General features: G+C 37.3%; 1 pseudogene; it reads right to left on the bottom strand.

Annotated features, from left to right (window-relative positions):
• The window catches only part of LOC104332521 (macrophage mannose receptor 1-like), a 91,625-nt pseudogene that overhangs the window by 6,089 nt on the left and 68,569 nt on the right, over positions 1-16,967 (bottom strand).

The following is a 16,967-nucleotide window of genomic DNA, read 5'->3' as shown; positions in this document are numbered from 1 at the left end:
TGTCATACAACTGATGTGGATATCTCACAAACAGAAAGGATTTTTTTTTTCCTGTAATATTCTAACTTCTTAATGGAAGCAGTTACACAAATTTCATTTTCAAATGAGAAAATATATCTATTGGTCAATACACACCATATCATATAGCCTATGGATTCCTTTAACTAATTTTTACCCCTGTTTCTGTCCACAACTGTATTTTGCTACTGCTACCTTAAATAAGACTATTCTAGTAGAATGTGTGAGCATGAACACACACGTAAAAAATGTACCTTTGCAGGTCTCAGATGTGCAACCTGAGGTATTGTGTCACTGATCACCGAGGTACATACACACAAGACAGGAGGGCAGGATGCATTATTGTTCCTGTAATATCATTTAGATTAAAATAAACTCAAAGCCTGTGAAATTTCTTCTGAGACACTTTAAATGACTCTAAACAACACACAGGATTGTTATATACCAGTTTGCAGGAGCATTTCCTTGTCTTAAAGTGTGTAAGAGTTCTTAGTTCACTAAAATCTCCACTGTATGTCTTATTTGAAGAACTCCAGCATAAATGGGCACTGTACTGTTGTAACGGGCACTGTACTGATGTAACATGCTGTTTTCAGCACTACACTGGCAGAAATTCCTATATGTTCCAAATAAGAGCATAAAGTAAGGTCAGGTCTGGTGTCAGCTTGACTACCTGTGTGTAATGTATGTGTTCCTACAACATTGCTGCTAAGACCAATCCACAGAGGGTCTCCATATTCCTGCGCAAGGAAGAACAAAAGTGCCTGGCTATATGGGTCTGAAGTATTGGCATGTTCTGAGGCATTGTTATTGCAGTTTTTCTTTGCTTCTTCCCAATTCATTTTGGAATGGGTGACAGAATAGCTGATGCCACCAGCATGGTCAAAAGCAAAGTCCAGCACTGTTGCTGATGACTTAAAGAGTTCAGGGTCTGTAGGAATAAGGAAAAAAAAACAACCCACCTTAAGAACAGTTAAATCTGGAGGTCACATATTTGAGTGACTGAATAATATCATCATTATTTACAAGGCTAGTAGAAAATTGCTAATGGAATGGAACAGCTTGTCATTAGCTGTTTATAAGTAACAGAAACCTTCAAGACAACAGTGAACTTTCTGGATGAAAGAAATACATTTTCAGCCTCTGGGAATTCTGAATCAGTAAATTCACAGCATCTTATATTGCGGAGGTAAATTCACCCCAGTAGTCAAAAATGACACACCTACCCTGCATGTTTCTGAAATACTCTTTGCGGCTTAGTAGCTTTGTGACTATCTATCTGGCTTATTTGGATAAATGCATAATTTACCTGTCATAATAATCTATAGATCATTATGAACTCATGTAATTAAAATGTTTGTGGGTTTTAGTTACTTAATTAAACTTTCAAAAATGAAATAATTTTTCTTTCATAAATTCTCATATTTTATTTTTCATTACATCAGGGGAGATTTAGATTGGATGTTAGGAAACATTTCTTTAGTGAAAGAGTTGTGAAGTATTGGAACAGGCTGCCCGGGGAAGTGGTTGAGTTGCCATCCCTGGAGGTGTTCAAAAAGTGTGTAGATATGGTGCTTCAGAACATGGTTTAGTAGGCATGGTGGTGTTAGGTTGATGGTTGAACCTGATGATTTTAGAGATCTTTTCCAACCTTAATGATTCTATTCTATTCTATTCTATTCTATTCTAGCACTGCGATGCAAGATGGACCCCTAGGTTTTACTGATCCTTTAACTAAAAAAAAAAAGAGAAATGATCTAAAGCATGTTAAACAAGAAAAGTGATTTTAAGCCTTGTGTTATAAATTTCAAGATTAGCGTTACAGAACTCGCCACTATTCTTCTGGCATATATACCCCCTGGACTTAGAGCACTCCTCGTTGTTCCATTTTCCTGTGTCATGAGCATGACCTCTCTTCAGAGAAACACAATCAAACTGTAGGAGTAAGGTAAAGAATATGACTACATTAATATTAGAAGTTACAAAACAAAGTACTATAACATCCTGAGTCAGTTTGCTCCTTTTTTCTTTGCATTCTGCTATTGTAGGGTTTGTATTACAACTCTAGGAACATCTTCCTTTTATCCTTTTCTGTCCTTTCTGGCCTCCTCTGTGGTGGCCAGCTCCACTTTGATACTGTCTTGTAAATCTTTGTAATCTGCAGCTCAGACTGCATGTTCATGTGGTTATTTTCAAGCAGATGCACTTGAAAGGTACTATTATTTTCATGAACTTTCTGTCACAGCTTCTGTCTCGACTAATGAGTGACTATCAGTAAGTTTTCTGAATAAGAATGAAATAAAAATAAATGAAGAACATGCTTTGCATTTGGCTTGCAAAGCCAAATTTAAATAGTGGTTATTCTTGACAGAATCATCTAAGTGATGGTCCTTGACAGAGTTATCACCAGCTCTAGTTCTTAGAATTTCTTTTTCAGCTACACCAGATCACGTGCTGAGTGCTGAAGAAGCTGGAACTTCAAGTTTGTTACAACCTGCAACAGCCTACTAAGCTGCGATGCAGAAATTTTAGGAACACCTATTTTAGTCGTTCTTGACTCCAGTTTCTTAAGCTTGAGTAACTTTTTTGATGTCATTTCACTCGTTTGGAAAGGATCCTCTGAAGGAGATATCTGTTAGTATCTTGAATGTGAAGGAGAAAAGTAGATTGTACCTTTGCACAGGTTTGGTTCTTTTTCCCCCGCTTGATATTTCCCAGGACCATTATTAGAGCTGCAGTAAAGTAGAGCTATGTATTGTGCTGTATCCTATATGTCTTTCTGCATGCCTTGGCCAATGGCTAGATGGGCAACAGCAGAATGACTTGGCCTAGGTATAGATTAAGCTGGTTGTCTAGAGGTGTGATTTCTGGGTTCTCTAGAGGTGGTGTGATTTCTGCGTTCTCTAGAGGTGTAGATACCAAAATGAAGGGAGAGTGGACAGTGAGTGGAACGACATAGGGTGGAGGGCAAGTTCTAAAAGCAAGATACAGAAATAAATTAAAGAAAGGTAATGTGGATATGCAAATCAGTCTATATTGGTCTGAATAAGTAGAGCGCTGTTTTATGTGCAGCATTCTGAGGTTTAATTTCAGTGCTAGCAGTGGAGAGCGTTTTACACTATAGTTGGTGCTTTCAGTTGAATTCAGTTCAATTTTTTTTAAAATTATATACAATGTAGCAATGTTTCCAATGTATCTCAGATGACCTCTTCTCCGGAAAACAATTAAAAATCTGTAAAACCACCATTTTGCAATAATTAGACAATGGCTTCAATTTTTAATGCAACTTTGGATAATCACTGTCAAAAGATATCTGAGAGACAGAAGGTCTCATGTATATCTTTAAGTACCTTCCCAAGGGCTAATACCATTGTGCTTAGACGGATAGCATTGTACCTGATTTTTAAATAAAAGCCAGTCTTCAGGACATCCTCCGGGAGGTGAAGGTACTGCTGAAGGAAGTGTTGCAGTTATAAAACTTCTGTGCCTCTCACAGACATAGCCATTTGAAAAACCACAGATGACATCATTCCACAAGCCTGAAATCAATTTAAATATCAATAATAAGACACTGAATAAGATTGAAATTTGTAGGAAAGTGAACTGGCTTCCGTGCTTGTAGGTTTGAAAGCAACCTGCCTGGGAAGGTGTCATAAAGTGCTTCAGCTCAACTCTACCTTGCATCATCACCGCTTACAGGAGGACGTTGGTCCTGCTGTGACTGTGGGAGTAGTGGCCATACGAGATGGCTGGTATGGCAGCTCCGTGCCTTCGGAGTAGAACCCACCCAAACAGCTTTGTTGCACTGAAACATGCAAGGTAAAGTAATACTTTATCAGTGAAAACACTATAAAATGTGAAACTCCGTATGTGTTCTATTCCTTTGCTACCTATTCCCTAATTTTTTTTTTTGAAAGACCAATTTGCTGTTAAGAGAACACATTGTTTGTGCAGCTGAAAAAACAGTGATCAAATTGTCCCTGTATTCCCTATTAAAATCAATTTCTTCTATTCCACTTTTATGGCTAATGTTGCCCCTGAAGAAACCTAAGATATAATGACTACACTTTAGTATGCAGATTTTCCAAAATTGCTGGGAAAGAATGGATTAAAGTTGGCAAGATATTTTTAACAAACAGGGGAAGAGCAGTACCCATAAAAATATTTTTTAAAGTCTTGTGTAACTCACCATGCTTTTTATTTAAGACCACACAATTTTTGTGAGCATGTGCGAAGTTGCGCTCACCCTGTGCCCAAGCTGCATAGTGCACTGGGCTTCCATCCATCCAACTGAAAAAAGCCAACAACAAAACAGTATTGGTTGCTCAGACAATATTCTTGGAACAGTTCAGAAAAATCTATCTTAAAATGCTGAAAATGTTTTTTAAAAAATTACAGTTAAGTCTGTCTGTAAAGTGAGTTTCCATTGGAATTGAAAGACCTTAGATAGTGAAATCCCTGTGTGTCAAGTCAAAGAACAAAAATATCTTTATTTCTAGCAGACATTATCTATGTGTTCATAGCATGTACATTGCCTATCAAAATGCCATTTAAAGCAGTGTTTTTGTGATGGAGTTAAACCAAGGGAGAGCACGCATTTCAACATGCAATGTAACTCTGAATCTGCCTTTAGTGCCCTTGCAGTGTGGTCCCTGCAGAAGGAACTCTGGCAGTACAAAACTTCTATAGTCATGTTTTGTGAATCTTCATGTAGCTTGTTTACCTGCCTAAACTGTTGATCAGCATTCTGAATTAATCCTATGAGATATGACTCCAATTTGCCATTTTTTAAGATCTAAACACAAAAGTGTACTTTTAGTTAGTGCTTTCTAATATGTAGTAGTTATCTAATATGAAAAAGTGTAATTTTTGTGCTATGTAAGCTAATAGATGAATACACGTGCAAATGATTATATGCAGTCACCAGAGAGGACCCCTGTTGAAGTAAATACCATGCAACACATAATTTTTGCTTTGTTATCTTTATTGCTGCTTTCCCCATTTTGGCTGCATTACTGGTATGATCAAAGCTTTGAAAGTTGCATTCTCAATTTAAAAAGAAACAAAGAAGACTTGAGAAAAAACTTAGTATAACATTTTTTGGTATTTTCCTGTTCTTAAGCAGCTATGTAATTCCTGTGTCTCAAGCTGTCTGTCTGCTCCTCCTTTCATATCCTTTCACACGTAATAAAAGCAAGCAGCTAATAGTGTGAAAAATGAAGGAGATGGTGTGGCTACTTTGGTATTAGCAAACCAAACAAGATTATGGCAGAGGTTTGAGGCATCCAAGCTATTAAATTGTTAGCATGCCCTTGCCACGGCTTTGGCATGTGCCCATCAGCACCATCTCAGGCAATGTGTAGGCAGTGCCCTTGAAATACATGAACAGTTACGATAGATGTTGCAGCAAAATTAAATCATGAAGCTCCTAGTTCGTCAGTCCCTGACATGGACCAGGCTACAGCTTTCTTAGAAAAGTTGTTTTGTTCAGCAGTACGATGTGGTATGTGACCATCGGAGCTACACCAGCAGTAGCCTCAAATCTATCCATAACACTGTATTCTGGAACATGATATTCTGATGAGAGGTAACCAGCCTGGCGAAAGGACAGTTTTCTCATCATACATCTAATCTGCCTGTTCATTGCTTCTTATACACTTCTGGTCATGGGCAGAACCCTATTTAGATTAGAACATACAAGAATATACCCACCCTAGTAAATGGTAAATTCTTTGGTATTTATTTTCCTAAAGAGAAGCTCTATTCTGTAGAATAAATACTTTTTCACTGAACATTTAAATCTAATGTTGTTAAAATGTAGTATTATTATGCAACAAGCATATTCTCCTGTACTTCACAAGCATATGCAGCAGGGTATATAGGCCATATATGATATAACTTAGTCAAATTTCTTCTTACACATTTTCCACAAAAATTTTCTTTCCTTGTTATTTCCAATAGTAGCGAGATCTCCATGATTGCTTTTGCAGAATGTTCTGGCTTTCTCCATAGAGGTCTTTTCTGTGTTGAAAAAATCTTGTTTGTCCCCTTTTAAAATCCAGCCATCTTCTGTGACTTCATATGCTGCAACATGGAAGTGGAATGTCTGTATTCTTCCTGGTCCTTACACGAGGCTGGAGTCAGTCTGACTCATGCTGACTTATCATGACATGATATCACCCTTTAGATAAGAGAAAATAAACAAAGCTTACTGGCAGAAGGGTCCAGAGGTTCTGGTTTCAAGGGTGTCCCTGTTATCAAATGGGAGAAAAATAAAGATGTAAAAATTTTCCCAAATGTTGAGCCAGTATCAGTGTTCAATTAGTGGATATTATCTTAATGTCTATCAATTTTCCATATTTTATATTTTCAGTGCAGAATATATTTATATAGTATCTTTGGTGCATAACAAAAAATGGATGTTCAGGGAATAGCAGATGTATTACAGCCCTACACCTCTGTCTTGGTAGATTTTTGGTAAGTGCATCTTGCACATCCTCAATGTTGCCTAAATTCAATGACTGAAGTTAGTCTGAATGAGTACCTGTTTATGAAAGAAAACTAAAGAGTGAAAATATTTTACTGCAATGTTCTGCACAATGATAAAAGATTCTTTGTGGACATTGTCTTGTATTTCAACAAGAGATTAAAACACTACACAAATTTTTGCTTCAAAATATTTTAAAGTTTGTTGCTATTCATTTGTTTGTGGAACTTTTTTTTTCTGTGAAACTACTTTGTGAAGAATCACATTTTACTGAAAATCTACCAGTTTTTGAGAAATAGTTTAAATGAAAAATCTCCACATCACACAGAGTGGGATATTGGAGCCATGTAGCTCTAAACATGCAAGGCCAAGAGCTATAAAAATGTAAAACAAATGTCACCTTTACCATTTTTTCCCACGGGAATTCCTTGAAATATTTTTGTTGCTGTATGTGTAATTACACTAAGTGAAGTGTGTGACACATATGCTTGGATAAAAAAGAGTCATGTCACCTTTTAAAATTAATCTCTTGTATGGTTCATTAAATGATTTAGAAGAAAAAAATATATTTCTGTTCTGGAACTACAAAGTATTATGACTATTTCAGCACCTTTCAGTGTAATATTATGCACTGCTGACTAATGATGGTAATTGCTTCAGGCTACAATTTCTGCCAGTCACACACTAATAATAATTAACATATACAACTACTATTGACACTTTTGCTAATGATTTTTAGTTGTGCTGATCGTGCAGGTGAGGAATTATGAAGAAGTTACAAGGAAAGGTATCTTCACCACCTCTTTTTGAGACAGGTGCCGATGACTATTACTTTTTAAGCATGAGAAGCTGAGACAACGTGCTTTGGTTAGAATCAGATTATTCTGAATAATTCATCAGCACAGAAATGATCATCTTTGAAAAAGTATCACTTTAAACATTAACCCTTACTGCTTGTGGGAAGGAGCCTAGAGAGCCACCAAAGCAACACTCCTGTTAGTCTTGGAAGTAAAATGTGCCACTCCATACAAAGCTATAACTGATTGCTCTCTTATTTCACTGGATGTCTTTCTTAACAGTAGTTATATTTCAAAAAAATACCGACAGAAGTATAAACATAGAATATTTTGCTGCTGGTATAAGAGGAAGATGCAAGCCTACCTATTGCCCTAAAGTATTTACATTTCGAAGCTTGGACTACCGTCTTTTGCTTACAGCAAGCCTGTTTTTACAGGAGCTTCTTTACATGCCATTTTACAAAGAGAATGATTCTAGTGTGCTGGCAGTCTTGTTTAAATTAGACTAGGTGTCTCATGTGTCCTTGTGTAGCATTCATGCTGCAGCTGAGCAGAGGAGTGAAGTTTCACTTCACAAAGGGTACAGAGATTTAAAGTAATCCTTTTTTTTGCAAGTTGCAGTTCTCTCTTTCTCTCTCTCTGCCCCTTTAGGCCCCAACTTGGGAATTCCCTACAAGTAAAAGCTCAAAGAAACATACAGTTTCATGTCAGTCAAAGCTTCTATTTTGACAAAAATGTGCTTTTGGGCAGAACAGTGGATTTTACCAGGTAAGCCCTTGAGGTTTCTTTCACCTTGTTTTCTACAATTCTATAATTGTATAAACAAGTATATTTTTAATAAAGTTTATAATAAATATTTTTAAATAAAACAAAAAAAGTTTAACAGTTGAAACATCGTATTATGAAAGTATTCATATGACTTGACCTGTTTTTCATTATGCAAAATTCCTGTGAAATCAACCAAATTTTCTTACTGCATGTAACTTGCAGAACTTCCTGTTTAGACAGATTCAGCTTAAATTTCTTACTAATGTGAGTTTAGTGTAAAAAGGAACCTACCTTTCTTTATTTCACAAATCCAGTTATGGCTGTGTTCACAGTGCACCATAATCCATGACGTGGAAGATTTTCCACTGATTGCTCCACAATATTCAAATGCAGTATTGTAAAAATATACACAAAACACAACTTTGGTTTTTAGGGTTGTCATACAGGGAAAAAAGTTGTACTCTGGAAGGAAAGCGCAGCAGCACTGAAGGTTTTAAACCACTCCTTACTTTCCTCCTATGGCTGTGGAGCCTACGTGGGCTGTTAAAGCAATATAGTCACTCCACAAGAAAAATGAAAGGCTCTGGGTTTACACAGCATTTAACGGACTCCAGCAGTCCCATGAAAACTCGAATCAAATGAAGTTATAAATCAATAGCAGGGGAAAGGAAAGTGGCAATATGTCGCTACAGACTAATAAAAATCAGTAGAGACCTTTCTCACGTATTTGCCACTTAGATAATCATCTCTGTAGCTGCAACCATTACTCTGTTGCCACTGTTGTGATGGTATAACTTCAAAGCTTATTGGCCTTTTTCTTTGCCAAACCAGTATGAAGAATAATGGTTTAGAGTTACTCGGTGGCAAGGTAGACATTTTTGGGAATTCTTATACAACTTTCATCCACACCAGTCATGGAAATACCTCCAGCAGCAAAAAAGTCAGAGCAGAAAGAAACTGGCAGTGTCAAACTATCACCGGTGATCTGTTGCTCCAGGAAAGCCCACCATCAGGATCCTGCAAGCCTATCCAGAAAGGCTGAGATGATGGAGATTTTTTCCTAGAGTGTGAAAAAATGTATCATGGAAGAAGAGGATGTATGTAGTTAGCTCTGCTAAATTCTGCAAGTTCAGTGAGACAATAACTCTAACACTTTTTGAAGACTTCAAACAGAGTAGAAATTTTAAAAGTAACAAAATGCTGTTGGTCAGCAAACTCCCATTAAATAAGTGAAGTTTATGCCTTAAAATTTTCTGATTTGCAACTGGTTGTGTTCAAAACACACAGCACATATTGTTTTTCTTCATTGATGCTGTGATTATCGTTTTCTTCCAGATATAAGTTTGGGTTTGCTGGAGGGCACAATTTAGTTTCAAAATGGTTCAGTGAACAGACTTAGAAATGGGTCCGAAGGAGAAGGATTCAAATGATTTGGTTGTTCAGTTGTTTTTTTTTTTAATTTAAAAGATATGCAGATGATGAAAATTTTTAGGAACATCAAAAATGTCTTTGAAAATGGTACCCATATGAAACATTTTCTCAGTTCTTTTTATAGACTGTGATGATAAAAAACCCATAGATTTTCAACTAATTATCTCAGGAGCAACTCAAGAATGTTATAATTTATTCCTATAGAATGTATTGTTACACCAAAATATCAAATATTAGATACTTTGTTTAATTACATTATTAAGTTTTCTAACACTGTTTGCTGTTCTTCACTTCTAATGTCAGCCAGGTCTCCTCCTATTTCTCTGAAATTTCAGGCTTCAAACCACGTTTTCTTTTGGTTTTCTTCTCTCACAAAAACCTATAAATACAGGTAGAACACTATGTTTACAGCATGTTAAAAATAAATCTGCTGACTGCTTTGTATAAGTAAAATAGGAAAACATTGCATTGCAATTATCATACATAGTATGGATTAAAGAATATGCTACTTGGATAATGTTACATATCACTGACAGAGTGATAATTGGAGTGATTTCTGTGTTGTGTAAAAGCTTACTACACTTGCGCAATAACGTACCATTCTCTGAAGTTTAGATGCCCTATCTATTTGGTGTTCTTCTGTCTCATGAGTAGGATTATTGGAAAAATTAATACTTAGTCTGAAGCACAAATTAGTGCTATTAATTGTATCCCAACCCAAGGGACATTTGGAATCAGGAACTGTTTCAGGAGCAAAAGGAAGAGTGATTTTTTCAGCAAGTTTTTTGCAGAGAAATTTTGCCTTGACTTCACAGTTCGGAACATCCCATAGTCCAGCTGAATTTCCAGTCCTCAGGGCAACACAACTGGCTTCATTCCCTTTGTGAGATACAAAACAAAATTGAAATGTGTTTTAAAGTGGTTCCCCTAACATTTTTACAGCTCTTGTGATTCATTTACATAAGATTGTTTGAAATAGAGTGTCGTGTCTGCTCAAAGGAGGAGCTTTGCAAAAAGAGGGAACCAGAAAGCAGAGTCCTTCATCTTCCCTCCCCTTTGAAAAGCTTTAGAAGGGCATGAAGAACCCCTTGCCTGTCTCTTTCCTGTGCTACTCACTGCAAGGATTTGGCAGCCTGTCACCTGGGCTGGAAAAGGTTTCAACCTTTCTGCTCAGTCTGATTTTGCTCTTGTAAGAAATGAGGAGCCAGAAAAGAAAAATTTTCATGGCAGTTTATGTCAAAGACACTCCTATTTCAAAGGCAGAATGTTCGCATGTGTCATCGTGGATGTGTTTTAGCAAAGCTGGAAAACAATTCAGAATGACAACACAGGAAGTTCCTTAGTAGCATGAATTTATGCCGGTGGCAGAGTACCAGGCATTGCCACATTCCAGTTTGTGTACAGAACACCTTCACCAGTCACCTACTTGAACTTCCCTTGCTCTTCCACGTCTGAGAGACCAATCCAAAAATACTTCTCAGAGCTCAGACCAACGAGGCTGGTCAGGTAGGCTTGCTCATATCTGAAATGACAGGAGTCAGATAGGGATTAAGCCTACCTTTCTCTTGGTCTGCCATTTCTCAGCATCCAAAACTACACAGGACTAGAATGAATAGAGTGTCCATTAGGTTTCCTTTTAAGTGGAAATATGTTACTTAACTGGATAGCAGATGGGCTAGCTTCAATAGCAGGTGAAGCCGTGCTATACTGAAAACCTGCTCCCTAGAGAACAGAAGCAGCTGTGGTCTTTTTTTTCAGAGTAAAGTACTAGAAAATAAGAATGTGTAAAATATATTTAGTTAGAAAAGACCTACTGTATTTACTGACTGTTTTTTTCTGCAGAAAAAGGATATTCTGGCTTTCCGATTTCATACTTTTTTTTCCAAAAATTTTTCATCTATTTTATAAAATTCCAAGTTTGTTTCATCAGATGTACAGGTCTTAAACTCTTTTCATACCAGTCTCCTACACTTGTTAAATAGCCATTACTCCTTTCACAGGTTTTCTTGGCTTCTGAAAACATTACAGAGGTATGTCCAACCAGGTAGCAGTAAAAAACATTTCTATCCCACCCCTGTCAAGAACATGTGGAAAATATTTGCAATAAAAAGAACATAAGTTACAGTGCTTGAATTTCAGTGTCTCCTCTTAAATCAACACATTTTTAATATAACCTAGTGCGGTAATATGTTAATTTGAATTCCAGTGGACTAATGGAAATTAAGTAAATATCCAGAAAGAAGAAATTTAATGCATATGAGTCTCCTTTTTTTGACAATTAGTAATGGATAAGTTTTAAATAACAAAAAACTCAGAGGCACACAGAATGGAGAGTGTATTCAGAAGTGCGTGAATAAAATACTTCCTTGCTCAGAACCGAAGAGGGCAGTCTGTATTATAGTCAGATGCTGACTTAAATTTCTTGATGTTTTTAGGATAAAAGAACAGTACCTAGATTAATTAATTGATTTAACTCATCAGCTCTCCTAAAAAATCTGATAGAAGAGGTAGCATAAAAACTATTGAAAAGCAAAATCCTCAAAATTACAGCTGGCTTCCAAGTCACTTTTCCCTTCTATACCATGTCATCATTTGCTTGCTGCATGCAAGAAAGGTAAATAAAATCTGTGTTCAGTATTTGGCTGCTTGCTAGTTCCATCTAACGCAGTGAGTCTCATCTCTGTTCCCCATATGGGGTTGTGGGAAATGTTACTAAACATAGAACAGCAGTAAAAAGGGAAGTAAAAAGAGGGAAAAAGGAAAATAAGCAGTAGGATACAATAACTTATTCAAAACATATTCACTCATAAAAGCAATTTGATTGCTTTGATTTGGCTTCAATAATGAGATTTGTCCTCGTCCTCATCTTGCATCATGTCCCGGAGTCTCCAGAAATGGTTCCCAGTCTTTGCTATGTCTTAGATAACTGCAGATGGTTGTAGAACAACACAGAATTGTAGAAAACTGCAGTAATGGCTTTAGCCTCTTTTACAGACTGTTCTGACAGATAACAGGCCTGATTGATATTGATTAAAAAAATTTAAAGATAACTTTATTTAAATAAGGGAATGTAGTGGACAATATCACCCAGAATTTGATGTACAATCACACTTGTTAGGGGGGAAAAAAAGATATTTTCAAAGTCAAATGGAGCTTGTGAAAACAATGGATTTTTGATAACTAGATTCTTGGTTATGCTTTCTTCTTACCTTCAGGCAGGCAGGATCAGTCTTTACTGTCCCAGAAACTCCTTGTAGTGGGTGTCTTCTGCAGATGTAACCTAACTTTCTGTCACTGCCCAATATCCATCCTAGATGCAGTTTGGGAAAAAATAGTGATGCAGAACCTGTTTCTATTAGAAACATTATTGATTTTTTTTCAATATTGCTTCAATAGGAGAATGAAAAACTGTACTTTTTAATGAATTCCAAGTGTTTGTGCTTAATTGTGAGGTTTTGTTAAGTTAACTGTCATGGGCAGACTGTTGAGGTTTGCTTGGCATATAATGTACACTCACAGTCAGATATGAACATTTATCTAGTTATCTCTAATTTAATTTAAACTGCATTTAGAGTGGCCATCTTTCTGAGTGAATAAAGATACCCTTCTCTGATTTGTTTCTAACTTACATTCATAAAAAAATGGAAATCAAAACAAAAATCTAACACGATAGTGCTACACAAATGTGGAATGATTCTATCTCTCCTGCCATAATGACACAATCCTCTTGCCCATCGATTGCATGGGTTGGTTCTCCAGGCAACCATTGTCACAGGAGTCCCATCACTCCACTCAAAACACTTTTAGGTGTTGAGGTCATTCAGACCTAAGCACAGAAATTCTCTTGTGTTAGTACCCAAGATGAAACAGTCCGTAGGAGCAAGATTTTATGCAGATGAGCTGAAATTGCCATGTTGCAATACAAATCAATCTATATTAAATGACAGTGGAGTTTATTTTAAGACCTAATTCACATTCTTCTTTCAAGAAGTTAAAAAATGAGATACCAGCAGGAAATGCAATTCCTCAGCTTTATCAGTAAATTCCATTACTGTATCTACAGCTACAAGGTGTCTGAGGCAGATAATCAGCCCAAATACTGCATTAACTAGAACTGTTATTTCCTTCAAGTGATTTCATGCAGTGAAAAACAAATGAAAATCAGAATGAAAACCATGAAAAAGAAAATTAAGTGAGCACTGATTCCTCTTGTGTGCTTTTGGTGTTTGGTTTTTTTGACCTATGTATCTGTGGGCTTCCCTATAAATATTCATGTCAAACAAATACAATTTTTTTTTAAAATTCTGTAAGATTTCTAATAATATAATTCTCCATTTGTACCAAACACTGCCCCATAGAAATACTCACTGTAGCCAAGCTGAGACAGTATAAAGCCATGCTCCTCAGGGTTGTGGATACTGGCCAGATGGCCGTTGCTCTCATTGCAGGAAATTAGGGCTTCTCTCCATAGTCTGGGGTCTCTATGAACCATGAAACAGTGATCTCCATAGGGCAGCAATCCTTCTGGGCATTTAACAGGCTCTGCATCCTCTCAAAAGCAATAGATATTTCAAGTTTGTAAACAGAGCAAGCTGAAGTCTAGAATAACTGCAATTACATTTGAAATCAGCCAATTAACTAATTAGAATGAAAATGGAGTGGTTACAAATAAGTAATACTTCTATTCATTCCTCATACATATAAAACATTTTAGTCTGCTGTTGCACATCACACTTTTACAGAAAACATATTGCATTTAAATGAAAGGGGAGAATAAAGTATCCAGCGGTTAATGGGCTTCACTAGTGTGAAATACTCACTTTTAGACAGAGGAATATTTTGGAATTCCTTGTATAGTGTCTTCACACTATATACACCACCCAGTTATGGCTTGCATATTTCATAAAGGCATTATTACTGCAGCACAAGTAATCCTCTGCACACATGGCTTTCCATACTAAGTCTCATTTAAAAAAAAAGTAGTAGAAAAGTGGTCTGGAGGAACTTGCTCTTTTTTGCCATGCAAACAAGCCTACTAAGAAGGCGGATTGAGCCTATTGGTGCCGTCTTTCCAAGCCTTCAGTGATGAGCCTGGGTGTTTTCATTGAAATGCACTGCAGGAGTAGTGAGGCATCTCTAACTTCATTTTCATGTCCATGCAGTCCATGATACTTTTGTGATAGTGTATGGCTTAGACCAGTGCCTCTGGAATTGTGAATAATAACATGAAGTAAAAGTTGCTTGTGTGTTTACTGGGTTCCAGGAACATTTCCAGTATTTAAATATGTTTGGTTAAGGAAATAACGGTATGCTTCGTTCCATACCACTCATCAAAGCAGAAGAACAAATGGTAATGCTTTTTTGTAATTTTAAATAGCCATGTTTTTTCATTTTAATGACAAAATTATGTCTTTATGAAAAGGTGTTTATTTGCTTGAAATACTTGATGGAAGAATGAAAGGATCCAGTGTGGAGTTTTCTTTTTTACAGATATAGCCAACTTTCAGCTCACATGGCTGATTTTCCCATTTAGCATCTCCTCTGGGATTCAGTCCTGCACAGAGTTTCTCAGGCTCAGGGCTTCCTTCACAGAATAAAAAACAAATACGTAGCACAGGTTTTATGGCAGCAGCTGAAAGAACATTTTACTTCCAGCCTTTTCGTGTGTTAGTTACAGATTCATGACTTCATTGCTACAGCTATTTTTCTACCAGAGATAAGGAAATGTGACTTAAAAGTACCCATCAAAACATTTCTTTAGATGCTTGTTGCATAATTTACACTTTCTGGCATATTTTATTGCAGAATAGCGGTCTCACTAATAAGACATACCCAGAACTTTTGTGACAATTGTTGGCTTGTGCAGAAGAGAAACTAAACTTTGAGCCTGCACTGATGAAAGGCTGCAGCAAGTCCTTTTCTTGCCTCCCCCCACTTGCTTAATCAGCCTCTGCATAGGGTTCAGCTATACATCTGCTGAGGAATATGTAGCTCACAACCAGATGCAGAATAAACTATGTTGTTGCTCAGTCAGTGGATGCTGGACTGAAGAGTCCAGACATTGAAGGGGTCCCTGGTGCTGCTACAGTTGCAATGCCATACACAGACTGTAGGAAATCGGAGTTCATCGTTTCACAGCTCATAAAACATCTAGATTTATACACAATTTGTGGTCAGGACCCAGTTGTGCTATGAGAAGTAAGTAACAACCTTAAAAGACTCAGTTACATTCGTAAAATCAGAGGACACAGTTTCAGCTGATATCTTTGGGCAGGATGACAGTAAGGCAGCATCTTAACATAGTTCGTGTTGAGATAAGGAATTTTACAGATGTGAAGAGAGAAGAGCGTTCTTCAGAGTAAGAGCCGTTAGTTGCTAACAATAAAAAGAAATTTCAAAACCTGAAAATTAGAGTTCTAGCTCTGCATTGTAGAGTTAAACCAAGCTCAGTGAATGAATAGTATTTGTTAAAAATATGAGACAAAAGTCTCTGTGGCAGATGTTGTCTGAGTAGGGAGTGCTGGGAACCTAGATTGGACAAGCCCTGGCAGGGTAGGCTTCCTCTTTATGGGAGCATGTTAAATGGCTTCTAGTTTTCAGAGCTGCATTTAGCAGAGCAGAAAAATAATCACGCTGAATTCCTAAAATAAAATATAAGGCATACCAAATCACATGTGAAAACAAATCTCATTTCCACAATGCCCTTGAAGGGGAGTATTTCCTTTCTATATCAGGTTCTGGTCCAGCAGGTTTCAGAGGTGTGCTGGAACAGAAAAGTTACCCTCAGACCCTTTGGAAAGGTCCTTTCTGCATGTCTCTGGCAACTTGGCTGCAGATTTGCTCCTTGCTGCAAGCCAAGCCTCCTAACATGCACTCACACTTGATGTGTGTCTCTCCTCTGCTTGCTTCTGCAACCAGACCTCCAGGAGGTTCTCTAGGACCACTGTCCTTGGGGAATGGGCAGTGTTTTCCCCTTATTAGAGAGGTCCATAGTGTGATGACTTACTTTTTCCTCCCACTGAAAGATACAACTTATAATAATTTTGCAGTAAACTGTGAATGTGTAGATTAACTCATCATAGCAGCTGTCATGTGGGGATACAGGAACTCCAAGGGGGTGGGCTGCTTGACCTTAGAGCCGACTGTTCTTCTCTGCAAGGCTTAAGGACATTGACCAGCTCGGCAGAAGGCAGAAAACCCTCTACCAGACTCAACAACTCTAGGCTTTCCCTTCATCCTCTGTGCCAGATGAAAACAGGTGGCACCTTCGAGACCTGGGGAAGGCCCAAAGATGGAACATGTGTGCATTTTTTCAGCAAGCAAACATTCAGCATTTGCTTCAACCAGCTGTTGCCATGACAAACGTTAAGCAGCTTTCAAAGATAAACTGCTAATGCTGTGAACTCTATTTACAGTCTCTCTTGAATGTTGAAGAGGAGAGAAGAAAAGAGGAAAGACATAAAAAG

This window comes from Opisthocomus hoazin, chromosome 4, assembly GCF_030867145.1.
Source record: "Opisthocomus hoazin isolate bOpiHoa1 chromosome 4, bOpiHoa1.hap1, whole genome shotgun sequence".
Classification (NCBI taxonomy): Eukaryota; Metazoa; Chordata; class Aves; order Opisthocomiformes; family Opisthocomidae; genus Opisthocomus; species Opisthocomus hoazin.
Note: the sequence above shows the minus strand (reverse complement) of the source record. Positions and strands in the feature narration are given on the sequence as shown.